The following is a 13,216-nucleotide window of genomic DNA, read 5'->3' on the forward strand; positions in this document are numbered from 1 at the left end:
TTATTAATTTAAAATGTTTTCTCTTCAGCCAAACCACAGGAACCATTTAACCAAGTCTAGAGCCACTGGCCCACCTAATGAATTGTTTATAGGGGGATAAAACTATTTCAGAACTGGCAGTGAGATGGATTCACTACTACTGCTCAGTTGTGACAACTGACCGAGGGAGGGCCCAATCCTGCTCCTATGGAAGTCAATGGCAACTGCCATTCACTGCACCGGAAGTAGGATCTGACCCATTCTGGACGAACACAGCACATCAGCTCTAGGGGTAGGAAATGCATCCTGAGTGTCTTATTAGAATTTCCTCCTCCTTGGTCTAACTTCCCCTCATCCAGCTAGAACCAGCACCAGCTTCACCTTTTCCTAATCAGCAAAGATTCACTGAGAACGACACAGCTACTGTGGATCTAAAGGACACGAGGTTGCAGGTTTGGGCCTGATCCTGCTCCCATACATGAAATAAGTATTAGGTTATTGGGCCCAGCCCTACAATATGAATAATTATCAAGAGCCCAGCCCTTCCCTATTGAATCCAACCTGAGCAGTGCCGTTCCAAAGTGTTTTGCAGATTTCAGAAACTAACAACAACAAAAAATGGATAAAATAGAAAAGGAAAAAAAAAAAGGGGGGGGGGGGAGGACTGAAAACATCTTCATTGCAGACATAGCCAGTGAATTCACTGTGGTTGCAGCAGGATCACTGAAGGCCCAATTGGACCCGTCACCCATTTAGAGATCAAACATTTATAACTTTAAATAAGTTGGTGGTTTAAGTACGGGAGAGTCTGTCACCTACAAAATTAAATTCTCCGCTCCCCACCAGAAATGTAATGATGAATAGGGTCTCATAACCCTGTACAGGGTGCAGGCAACAGTGTTATAACTAAAGTTATAAAGAAAACCTGGATTTGTGCTGGAAATGGCCCACCTGATGATCACTTTAGATAAGCTATTACCAGCAGGACAGTGGGGTGGGAGGAGGTATTGGTTCATATTCTCTGTGTATATATAAAGTCTGCTGCAGTTTCCACGATATGCATCTGATGAAGTGAGCTGTAGCTCACGAAAGCTTATGCTCTAATAAATTGGTTAGTCTCTAAGGTGCCACAAGTACTCCTTTTCTTTTTGCGAATACAGACTAACACGGCTGTTACTCTGAAACATAACTAAAGTGATTTTTCAAATCGCAATTGGTTCTAAAAGTCTTCATTTTTGCCTAAAAACAGAACCCTCCATTTCCTGACAGCTCCCCACTAGGGGTCATGCTCTTTCTCTGGAGAACACACATGTGTGGGAACAAAGAGGGGCCCACAAGGAGTTCTGTGGAGGGCCTCAATCTCTGCTTGGGGCCTGATCCAATTCCACTGATGCAGACGCAGCAGAATGGGTGCTTAGAGCATTCTCCTGCCAGCACAGCCATAGTCACAGCAACACACCGGTGCACAAAATGGGGTCTGCTCTGCTTAGTACTCAGCACACCATGCGTTTGTGTCGGCCAGAATTTCTCATCACTGTCGCAAACATACATCCTTAATGTCACCCTGGGGCCTCCTGAGCTGTGGATTGTCAGCTGGGATGCACAGTCTTGAGCCAAAGAACAAAGACAGGGCGGGTTTTTGTTTTTCTCCTCTCTCTCTTTTTCTCTTATTCAGACAAGGGTTTATTTTCTCCACCCCCCCCAACCTGTCCAGCAGTTCCCATGCAACGAGAGGCACTTCACCTGAGCCCACGTGTCTCCTGCCCTCCCAATATGTCCTTGCTTGGTCCTGTTTTAGTAAACGGAAGCTCCCAGACTATCTCAGAAGCACTCTGGACCAAAAGGCTGCAGTGCAGCATCTTCCCTTGGACCAGTGAAGGAAGCCATCTTGCTGCTGTGTAGCAGGAGCCATGATGTGACATGAATGTTGTCTACAACTTTTCCCAGTGTAAACCCATGTTTTTCCTGGGACATTTTTAACTCAACTTGAAGGGCCTGATCCTGAGAAGCACGAAGGACCTGCTGTTCCCACTGGCTCAGAACCTGAGGCCCATATTCACCCAAACTCCCATTGACGTCACTGGTATCTTACCTGACTCAGGACCTAGTGAAATCTTCCCTAGGAGCAGAGGGGTGCTGGTACCCATTGACCAGGTCACTGATGTCCTCTCCAGGTAGTTCTGCATCCAGGACCAGAGCCTGGGTAGGAGAATCCTATCTTTTCTCTCTCTCTCTCAACTTGGACATAAATGCCTCTGTAATCTATGTGTTATAGGCAGTACAGAAACAATTGAGGTTTCTGCTTTCAGCTCTTCTTTCACCTCATCCGACAAGCATAAAGGAGCCGTCTGGACTGAACTTTTAGAGAAGACGTTTTGACCTTAAGACTGGTTACGCTCTTGACACAGGTCATCAGTCAGGTGTCCATCCCACACCTGCCAAAAGCAAAAAGTCCCCACAAAGTGCACATTCAGATCCTTTCCCCAGAGCACAACAACAGTGTCTGAACACAGGGGCAGAAGAAAGAGAGAGTCTCAAGCTAAGTAAACCCCTACAGCTGTTTGTAGCAATCCCACTGATCCAGCACATCTGCTCTCAGACCAAATGAACAATTACTGGGAGCTGCCCAGACTCGCTAGACTCCCCTCAGCTACTCAGAGACCTGAAAGGCCTGCTGACTACTGCAGCTAGCAGCTCAGGGGGAGCAGCATTTCCTCCCCCGAGATGCCTCACCCGGAAGCTGGGAGTAACAGACTCACACACCTCATAAACAAAGGCAGCAAAGGTCACAGTTTCTCTCTCTAGGGACTCCAGGGTCCCTCCACAGATTTCAGGTTACTACTGAATATTAGGAGTTTATTACTAGAGACAGGCCAGACCCTGAACCCTGGATCCAAACATCTTGAAACCCACCCCTACATCCACATCCAAATTTTGCAAATTACCTCTATCTTTAGAATAAGTCTACACCAGAATCCCGGCTTTGAACAGCCCTGAACTCAGGGATGTCCAAAATCTGCACCTGGGTTTTGCTGCCTGATCACGGCTGGTTAGTACACAAACATTCAAAGTCTGTAGCGGGCAATAAGGGCTTACTCCTGTTTCCACTCCAGCCACCACTGCTACGGAGGGCTTCTCTAACCAAGCTGCATTTTTCCCTTCCTAGCGTGCATGAGCGATCCCGAGGGAGAACACAGCAAAGACCAGGCACTTGAGTTTAACCACAGCCCCAAAGCTCAACCCCAGGCAGGTACGTAGGGCTGGCCCGAGCGGTAAAACTAAATCAAGTGCCTTATCTCCACTGTAAAAAGAAAAGGAGTACTTGTGGCACCTTAAAGACTAACCAATTTATTTGAGCATAAGCTTTCGTGAGCTACAGCTCACTTCATCGGACGCTCAAATAAATTGGTTAGTCTCTAAGGTGCCCACAAGTACTCCTTTTCTTTTTGCAAATACAGACTAACACAGCTGTTACTCTGAAACATCTCCACTGTGTTTTCACCTCCGGCTCCCTCGTGCGGGATAGCCACCCCAAGGGTAAAAAAAAAAAGCTTTTTCAGCAGTGAAGGCAGGCCCTGGGTATTACAGTACAGCAATCTACAGCAACAGCTCGAATCATTAAAGAGCTGAATCCTGTAATCTTCATTCAGACAAGGGTATGTTCTGGGCTGATCCAGTAAAATGCCTTACTATTTTTAAGAGGGCTGTGATTTCTTGTGAGCATCTCAGTCAGGCTCCCCCAGCAACACAGCTCTCTAAGGGGGTCTAACGCACGTGGCTTTCAGAAAGGACTCTCCTTCATGGTGAACCCCAGAGCTAAGAAGTTCCGACATTTCACTGGGGGTCTTTTAGTATTTCATTGAAAAGAACTGTGTGTTGTTTGAAAGTAAACATTCTCCTACAGAGCTGGTATCCCATACACCACAACTGTACCAGAAAGTGAAACAGGCCAGAACGTACCATACGGGCTTCGGGGCTGAATTTTCAAAAGACAGGCTGTATGCTGGGCCTGCAAAATACGTACAGGCATGGAACAGATGGCTATTTGCATGGACATTTTCTTGGGACAGCCTCAGCACTCACTTTTTGAAAATATTGCTTCACTGTCCAGGATGAATGGAAGAGGGTAGTAACCAACCAGTCCAAATGGTGCAAAGCAAGTTAAAAAAGTACAAAGACCTGGCCAGGGTGACCCCAGTTTTTGTGACTGCCAGCCCTGGTTTATTGCAGCCCATTAAATCTAGGAATGAAGGTGCACACCCTGAAAAAGCTCTGACTGATACTGAACAGGATCTGCAACAGCCCACCTCCTTATCATCACAGCCATTGTCCATTAACGCACCACTCCAGTGCCCTGCTCCCTGCACTTAGCTCCCACTGAATACAAAGCTCCAGTGAATATAGGAGACAGAGCTTTTTTCAGGGGCCAGCCCCAGACTGAGAACAAACTCCTCCAGGAGCAAAGAACCAACCCAAACCTCCCCATTTTCCTCTCCAAACGCATGGTACATTTCTTTGACCTGCCTTCTCTAGCGTACACAGATAGCAATGTGTGTATATACAGATTATATATAAAAATTAAAAAAAAATAAAAACATCCAAAACTAAACATCCCCCTGCACACACTTCTTCCCCTGGGGAGAGAAGGAGAGAACAAACATGTAATAGTCACAGTTGCTTAATGCATGACTGGGAAGACACTCAGGTACTATGGTGATGAGCACAGTGTAAGAACCTATATGGAACAGAATAGAATGATTCCAGGTCTTGATCCAGATATTCAAAGCCCTCCAAGAGGCTGGGCCCAGCTACTCCCGGGATACTTCTGCATCTGGAACCATGATCTCGCCCCCAAAAGTTACATCCCACTGAGACAATGAAACTGTTGAGATCAGATCCAGATCCCAGCTTTGCAGCCCAGGCCATTTCAGGTTTGCCATGCTGGGTAAAGATCATGTTGTACTATTCATTGCTTACAGAGCAACACAGATCCACCCCTGCCCTAAAGAGCTTACCGCCTACATTCAGGAGAAGGAAGGCAGAGACAGCCTTGCCTTCTAAACCCTGACTTGAGCTTCCCCTGGAAACACTATTTCCAGGCCTTTCCGCCCTTCGGAACCTGCTTGTCCCCCTAGGCCCAGTGTCCGTTGCTGCTGACTACTGCAGCTTCAATTACCTGACTCCACACCCTCCCAGTCCTCATCGAAGATGCAGTTGGGCTAGTTTCAGTTTTAATTCCAGAGGAAACAGAGTTACCCTCATCAGGTACATTTCCTCTGTAGGTGCAAAGAGTGCAATGGAAACAGCCTGGTTTTGCCTGTAGATACCTCTGTGTGCATGTCAAAAGACCACAGGGAAGCGTTTTACATGATGGCTGGGATGTCAGCCATGACCCAAAAACCATTTGAATGACAAAAAAGAAATAGCTGATACCAATGGCTGATTTGGGAGCTCTGGGCCATCACTTCCCAAATGGTCTTTCATTCTCCCTAAAATAGAGCATTTTCCGCTAATCCTGAAAAGTAAAGAGGTACTTGGGGTGTGCAGTTTCATAAGAAAAGGAACTTCTTGATTTGCAGATGTGCTCGTTAAAAAGGCCAGTCCCTTCCCTGCCCCACCCACCTCCTGTTTCTACCCCCTATCCTTGCTGCCAGTTTCCCCTTTTTCACCCACAATCACAGGCTTGGAGACTTCCCCGATTTTAACTCTACCGTCTGTCTTTTTTTTGTTATTTCATCTTCTCCTGCCCCTGCTCCCACCCCCACCTTCACCTCAACCTGGCATCACATTTTAAAACGACAGCTGCCTTGTCCACACTAGGATTTCACTAATGTGTGAGTCACCATGTGTTAGCTAAAAAGTGGTGAAAAAATACCTTGTTGCCTAGAGAAAGCAAGGCCTAGGCGTTTGCTCTGAAGCAGCTACACACATGGCCAGTCACTAGTCTACTGTATTCTATTCTATATGGGTTCGTATCCCATGCTCATTGCCCCAGTATCTGAGCATCTTCCAGTAATGCATTGAGCAACTGGGACTAACATCTATCACATGTTATTTGTTCTCTCTGAGTTCTCTAACCAGGGCAAATCCCCAATGCAGAGAAGAGATTAATTACTCCCAGGTCTGGGCTGAAGCAGGAAGTAGCAGAGAGTTGCTATGTAGAAAAAGTTTGTCAGTTTCCATGGCTGTCAGCTGGGCACCTTTCACCAGTGCTAAACACATACAAGCAACAGCACAAAGAGAAATAAAGCAACAAAACCTCACTCTTTCCATCCACGCCTGTTCCCGCCCTCCGCCCCGGGCCCATCATTCAGACTTCAATGCTATAACAATAACCACAGCAATAAACAAGCCAGTCATCTAGGAAGAAATGGAGTAACTGAGTGTACCTGCAGAGAAGCAAGTAAGTGCATCCCCTACAGTTGGGCCCAGGGGAACCTTCGCTTCTTTCCAATCTCCTACTGTCTGTGTTTCCGTGGATCATTTTCTCTAATACACATTTACCAACCACAGAGACCCTAACTTTCAGCTCTTCCCCATAGGTCTCCATCCAGCTGCATTTCCCATCCACCTGGGACTGGGGCAAGCTCCAGAGCTGCTGCAGAATTTGCTTCTTAGGCACCACCTAGCCCCTTCCCCATTATATTACCAAGGGAGTTTCTTCTCATTGGCCTTTGGGAGGATGAAGCAGAATAAAGTGCAGTTTCTTTAACTGTGTCACTACCTGAAGGCTTGGTGTATGGAACCTGCGATGAAACGTCTCAACACTGAAGAATTCCCTCGCCCCTTCCTTCCCCAGGCCAGGGGTAACCTGATGCCCTAGTAACCAGCCGAGATCTGCTTTTTAAAAACAAAAAACAAAAACAAAAAAGGTATTTCCAGACAACCAGTCAAAAAACTAGGAATGTATCCAAAGGTACTTGAGCATGCAAATGCCATAACTCAGGTCCCAGTGGGGAACCATTACAGCTGTTATTATTTATGCATTTGTATTACAGTAACACCTATGAGTCCCAACTGAGATCAGGGCCCTATTGTGCAGAGTGCTGTACACAGTCATGGAGATAGGTCCCTGCCCTACAGAGACTACAATCTACACAGACAAGACAAACAAAGGAAGGATTGCTATCCCTATTTTACAGATAGGAAATTGAGGCCCAGAGAGATTAAGTGATTTACCCAAGGTGGCATTCTGTCTCTCCCCAACCAGCCCACAAGCAGCCAGAGAATTCCCCTGCCATGGGCACTGCATTGTGCCATCATAGGCAGCCCTACACTGCCCCCACTGCACACTTCAGCTGTGGGAGGCAGAGAACTGAACACAGAGCTCTTACTTTTGTACCCCCAGGACCATCCTTCATCTCTGTGTAAAAACTCTTCCCAGAAATAAGTGTGAACTTCCAAGACATGACAATAAATACACTGGAAGGCAATCAAGCTGTTTGACCCATTCCTAAAGCCTACAGCTAAAAGAACCCAACACACTATGTTTGTGGCACACAATTCTGCACATACTCATATGCAACAATCTGAAAAGGAGGCCAAACTGAGGTTCCTTTAAAAATATGGCGCTTTATGCCTAAATCTGGGGAACACTTAATATAATGTTACCTACAGATTAGAGCAGCTCACTGGGTTCTATCTCTGTCTGTGCCACCGATTCATTGGGTTTCCTTAGGCAAGTCATTTAATCTCCCTGAGCCAAATTCATTGTGTTCCAGATAATCCCCATCCCTCTGCCAATTTCCCACCCAGAACATGAGGGAAAATCCAACTAAAAGTCTGGCTGAAACAAACAGTACTAATGTATGGGAGAGGGAAGGTTCCCAACATTAACCAGTGACCTAAATAATGATTAAATTTACTACTGTGCACTCCTGGGCTTTATAAACCCACAGCTGTGGATGCAGGAAGATTCTCAGGATAATCCCCCAAGGCATGTGTGTCCCTCCCTCTTTGACAAGTTACTCATGCCCCAGGTGCAGCTCTTTTTGCAGCGTGACATTCTTCTCCATAGATTCCAGGGCCAGAAGGGACCATTGTGATCGTGGAGCGAGTCTGAGCCTCCTGCACACCCCAGGCCGGGGAACTGCCCCAAGGTAGCCCCCACCGCAGAGCTTTTAGTTCTTGGTTTAAAATGGCCAGTGAGGGAGCATCCACCAGGACTATTATTAGCGAACATCAATAAATCCGCGGGTGAGACTCTGCACAAGGGTCCCAACAGCAACCCGCCCCCGCCCCCAACTACCAGCCCCGATCATCCCACCACCCCCAAGCCAGCTCCAAATACCAGCGACAATCCCCTAATGAGATCAGCCCCATGACCTCAAAGAACAGCCACCAGCCCCAAATCAAAATACCCTCAACCCCACCCCCACCCCGAAACGCCCTCCCCTCCCCTCCCCCTCCCGCCGACCCCAGACAAAGCCCGGCCGGCGCCCAGCGGGGGCTGCCGGCGCCTTTGCTGCCGATGTCGGACCAGCGGCGGCTGGATCCGGAGTCCGATCCCGAGTCTGCCCCGCAGCGGTCCCGTGCCCGGATCGTTCCCTTCCTTGCCCCCCCCGCCCGGCTCTGCCCCCCCCAGCGGTCCCGTGCCCGGCTCGTTCCCTTCCCTGCCCCCCCCGCCCGGCTCTGCCCCCCCAGCGGTCCCGTGCCCGGATCGTTCCCTTCCTTGCCCCCCCCGCCCGGCTCTGCCCCCCCCAGCGGTCCCGTGCCCGGATCGTTCCCTTCCTTGCCCCCCCCGCCCGGCTCTGGCCCCCCCAGCGGTCCCGTGCCCGGCTCGTTCCCTTCCCTGCCCCCCCCGCCCGGCTCTGCCCCCCACAGCGGTCCCGTGCCCGGCTCGTTCCCTTCCCTGCCCCCCCCGCCCGGCTCTGCCCCCCCAGCGGTCCCGTGCCCGGCTCGTTCCCTTCCCTGCCCCCCCCCGCCCGGCTCTGCCCCCCCCCAGCGGTCCCGTGCCCGGATCGTTCCCTTCCCTGCCCCCCCCGCCCGGCTCTGCCCCCCCCCAGCGGTCCCGTGCCCGGCTCGTTCCCTTCCCTGCCCCCCCCGCCCGGCTCTGCCCCCCCAGCGGTCCCGTGCCCGGATCGTTCCCTTCCCTGCCCCCCCCGCCCGGCTCTGCCCCCCCCAGCGGTCCCGTGCCAGGCTCGTTCCCTTCCCTGCCCCCCCCGCCCGGCTCTGCCCCCCCCAGCGGTCCCGTGCCAGGCTCGTTCCCTTCCCTGCCCCCCCCGCCCGGCTCTACCCCCCCAGCGGTCCCGTGCCCGGATCGTTCCCTTCCCTGCCCCCCCCGCCCGGCTCTGCCCCCCCCAGCGGTCCCGTGCCAGGCTCGTTCCCTTCCCTGCCCCCCCCGCCCGGCTCTGCCCCCCCCAGCGGTCCCGTGCCCGGCTCGTTCCCTTCCCTGCCCCCCCCGGCTCTACCCCCCCAGCGGTCCCGTGCCCGGCTCGTTCCCTTCCCTGCCCCCCCCGTCCCAGCCCGGCTCTGCCCCCCCAGCGGTCCCGTGCCCGGCTCCCCCCAGCCCGGCTCTACTCCCCAGCCGTCCCTGCCAACTTCTGCCCCCCCCGCCGCCGCCGCCGCCAGGCTCCTTCCCCTGCATCCCGACTCTGCCCCCCAGCGGTCCTGTATCCGGCTCTGCCCCCCACCCCCCCGCAGCCGTCCCTGCCCCCCCTTTTCCCCTCCCAGCCCGGCTCCCCCCGAAGTCCCGTGCCCGCTCTACTCCCCAGGCACGGCCCCCCCTTCCCGGCCCGGCCCCCCCCCGCGCTCGCTCACATGGGTGCAGAAAGTTTCGCTCCTGGATACAAAGTTGCAGCGATTGTTGCCGCAGCCCGGCCGGCCCCTCCCCCGGCTCTGCCCCCCGCCCCCGGCGCCGCCTGGTGGGGGTGGGGGCGGGGGCTGCTGCCCGGACTCACCGTTCCGCGCCCCCCCCCCGGGCCCCGGCGGGCGCACGGAGCCAGGCGTGACTTTTCCCGGGTCTCGAATCGGAAACTGGCAACCGCAAAGCTACGTTTACTTGGCGCGTTAACCCTCCCCGCGCCGGGCCGCCCCTCGGTCCCGCGCCGAGCCCGAGCCCTCTTCGGGGCAAGGAGCGTGCCCCCCCCCGCGCCCCGGGGACGCTGAAGGAGCCCAATAAATCATACAGTAATGAGCAGTAAATGTCCTCATGCCGCTGAACAAATACAGGGTAGGCCCACACTGGGATTACCGCCCCCAGGTCCCGTCGCCCCCATCTCAGAAAAGATCCCTCAGGGGTCAAAAAGGGCCAGAGAAGGGCAGCGGGACTGAGGAGGGGGGTGGGGCAGCTTCCAGCTGAGGCAAGGTTAATAAGACTGGGACTGTTCAGTCTAGAAAAGAGACCGCTGAGGGGGGGGATATGACCAGGATCTATAACACCATGAATGGGGCGGGAAAAGTCAATAGGGACCTGTTAGTTACTCTTTCACATAAGGAAAACCAGGGGTCACCCAATGAAATCAATGGGCAGCAGGCTTAAACAAAAGGAAGCACTACTTCACACAATGTACGGTCAACCTGTGGAACTCACTGCCAGGGGATGTTGTGAAGGCCAAAGGTATAACTGGGTTCAAGAAAGAATTAGATACATTAATGGAGGATAGGTCCATCAGTGGCTATTAATGAAGATGGTCAGGGATGCAATCCCATTCTCTGGGTATACCTAAGCCTCTGCCTGCCAGAAGCTGGGATGGACAACGGAGGATGGATCACTTGAGGATTACCTGTTCTGTTCAGGTTTCAGAGTAGCAGCCGTGTTAGTCTATATCCGCAAAAAGAAAAGGAGTACTTTTGGCACCTTTTTGATGCATCCGATGAAGTGAGCTGTAGCTCACGAAAGCTCATGCTCAAATAAATGGGTTAGTCTCTAAGGTGCCACAAGTCCTCCTGTTCTTTTTGCGAATACAGACTAACACGGCTGCTACTCTGAAATTTGGCACCTTAGAAATTAACAAATTTATTTGAGCATAAGCTTTTGTGAGCTACAGCTCACTGTATACATCTGATGAAGTGAGCTGTAGCTCACAAAAGCTTGTGCTCAAATAAATTTGTTAGTCTCTACAAGGTGCCATAAGTCCTCCTTTTCTGTTCTGTTCATTCCCTCTGAAGCACCTGGCACTGGCCACTCTTGGAAGACAACATACTAGGCTAGATGGATCATTGGTTCTGACCCTGTATGGCCGTTCTTACGTTCTAAATGTTAAATAACAACAACAAAAACACACTGCAATCAAAATAAAGAGCCAATCATCCCACGATAGCCAGCTGGAACCAAAGGATCGGTAAACCCCATAACCTTCAGGTCAACCAGCCTACACAAGATAGAGTCACTTTGCCAACAGCACTTTGCATATCTACACATCTGAGGATTTCAAAGCAGTTTTTGAACATGAATGAAGCCTCACAACAAATGCAAAATCCTCATGACAAGCTAAGCTGGGGTTACCAATGTTTAAAAAGGGGACAGAAATTTTGAAGTCTGGATGAGAGAGAGACACAATGTGCCCAGTTTCTGCCCAGGACAAGGTATCAGAGGGCATTTGGGGTTTAATGCCCCATGTCTAATTGCCATTATTTTCTGTACCTGATTCACCAGTAGGTTGCTACAGACCTGTAAGAGACAGGAATATTATTATCCCTATTTCACAGAGGCAAAGTGATTTAGCCAAGGTAACACAGGAATACATAGTAGAACTGGGACTCTCACTCCAAGACCTTTCTTCCACTTCATGCAAAAGACAGAGATGAAAAATGGAGCTGCACATGCAAAATATACAAGTGAATAAAGGAAAAAGTCCAAAAACCTAGTCCTGGATAAGCCTTCTGAAACACTGGAGATTGCCGTTTCAATAAACAAAAAGCCACCTAAACCTATAGCTAATCTGCTCTCTGCTGGGAAGATTAAAACCAGGCAAATAGGTTTTATTTTTTGTTTGTTTTTCCAAATTTGGAAAATAAAATGTTTTCATAAGCCAGACTCTTGAGATGTTGTAGGCCATGGTTCAGAACAGAATTTGTGATTATCGCCAAGCCACATTCTTCTGCCTTATGGAGCCACAAACTCTGCTCCTCTGCTAAAATCCTTTCTGTTTCTTTCTCCCCGGTAAGGAATCCAGTGGCACCTTAAAGACTAACAGATTTATTTGGGCATAAGCTTTTGTGCATTTGAAGAAGTGGGTTTTTTACCCACGAAAGTTTATGCCCAAATAAATCTGTTAGTCTTTAAGGTGCCACCAGACTCCTTGTTGTTTCTGTGGATACAAACGAACACGGCTACCCCCTGATACTTTTCTCCCCATTGACTATCCATCTCACTCAAAGCTCATTGGAAAATGCCCCTTTTCATGTCCTCTCCCCTTCTGTTATTTTTTAACTTAGGGAAAGCATTTGGGGGGATATTGTTTGTATGAAAGGCACAGTACAAAACAAAGATGCATTGTACTGGATTATAATGTAACGTCCCCCGTCCCCACCACCCATCCATAGCAACACTACTGGGTAAAATGCAATGATGCTTTGAATCTATTTCTCAACAGTAAAGGGAGTTTGTCTGTGGATCAGGAGGAGAAAGGACATGCCTTTTGAGAGGATTTGGTACTTAAATTAACCTTTATAGATCCTTCCAATATGCTCAGTTCATTAATTCAGCCACTCCTGCCAAATAGGGCCCCGATCCTGCAACTTGTTCTGGGCAAACGGACTCCAAGGCTATGTGCTCTCCAGCAATGCTCCACACACTGAACCCCTGAGTCCAACTGCTCCCCAGCATTGTTCCACACAGAGCCCTGGGTCCATCTGCCTGGAAGGAATCATAGAATCATAGAATATCAGGGTTGGAAGGGACCCCAGAAGGTCATCTAGTCCAACCCCCTGCTCAAAGCAGGACCAAGGAGTTGCAGGGTGGGGGCCTTGGAGCTGAGTTTCGCTGCACATCCCTATCAGGGTGATTCAGAGAAGTCTGGAAAGAGACGGTATCCCTCCAGTAACGAGAAGTGTGTTTTCAGAGTAGCAGCCGTGTTAGTCTGTATCCACAAAAAGAAAAGGAGGACTTGTGGCACCTGAGAGACTAACAAATTTATTTGAGCATTTTTGTCACTCTGCTGGTCTTCCTCAGCCCTCACTTTAAATACATGGAGCCCGTTAACCACCCAGCACAAAGAGGCACTATCTGTCATGACCATCATAACAAAACTGCACTGAATCGGTAACATTCATTCCGATCAAAAGGGACATGTCC

The 13,216-nt window shown here is 50.4% G+C and overlaps 1 protein-coding gene across 2 annotated transcripts in view; it reads right to left on the reverse strand.

Annotated features, from left to right (window-relative positions):
• The window catches only part of DNMT3B (DNA methyltransferase 3 beta), a 47,354-nt gene extending 37,464 nt beyond the window's left edge, over nucleotides 1–9,890 (reverse strand). Inside the window, exons 1-2 of one of the 2 annotated variants that reach the window (XM_073308759.1) lie at nucleotides 9,879–9,890; nucleotides 6,704–6,816 (exon numbers count right to left, since the gene is read on the reverse strand). The gene's annotated coding sequence lies outside the window, so the exon portion shown is untranslated. Of the gene's footprint in view, nucleotides 1–2,071; nucleotides 2,111–6,703; nucleotides 6,817–9,878 lie in introns of those variants that run through there. The other variant, XM_073308758.1, reaches the window with a different exon arrangement.
• Nucleotides 9,891–13,216: the final 3,326 nt, after the last annotated feature.

Source organism: Lepidochelys kempii, chromosome 13 (assembly GCF_965140265.1).
Source record: "Lepidochelys kempii isolate rLepKem1 chromosome 13, rLepKem1.hap2, whole genome shotgun sequence".
Lineage (NCBI taxonomy): Eukaryota > Metazoa > Chordata > Testudines > Cheloniidae > Lepidochelys > Lepidochelys kempii.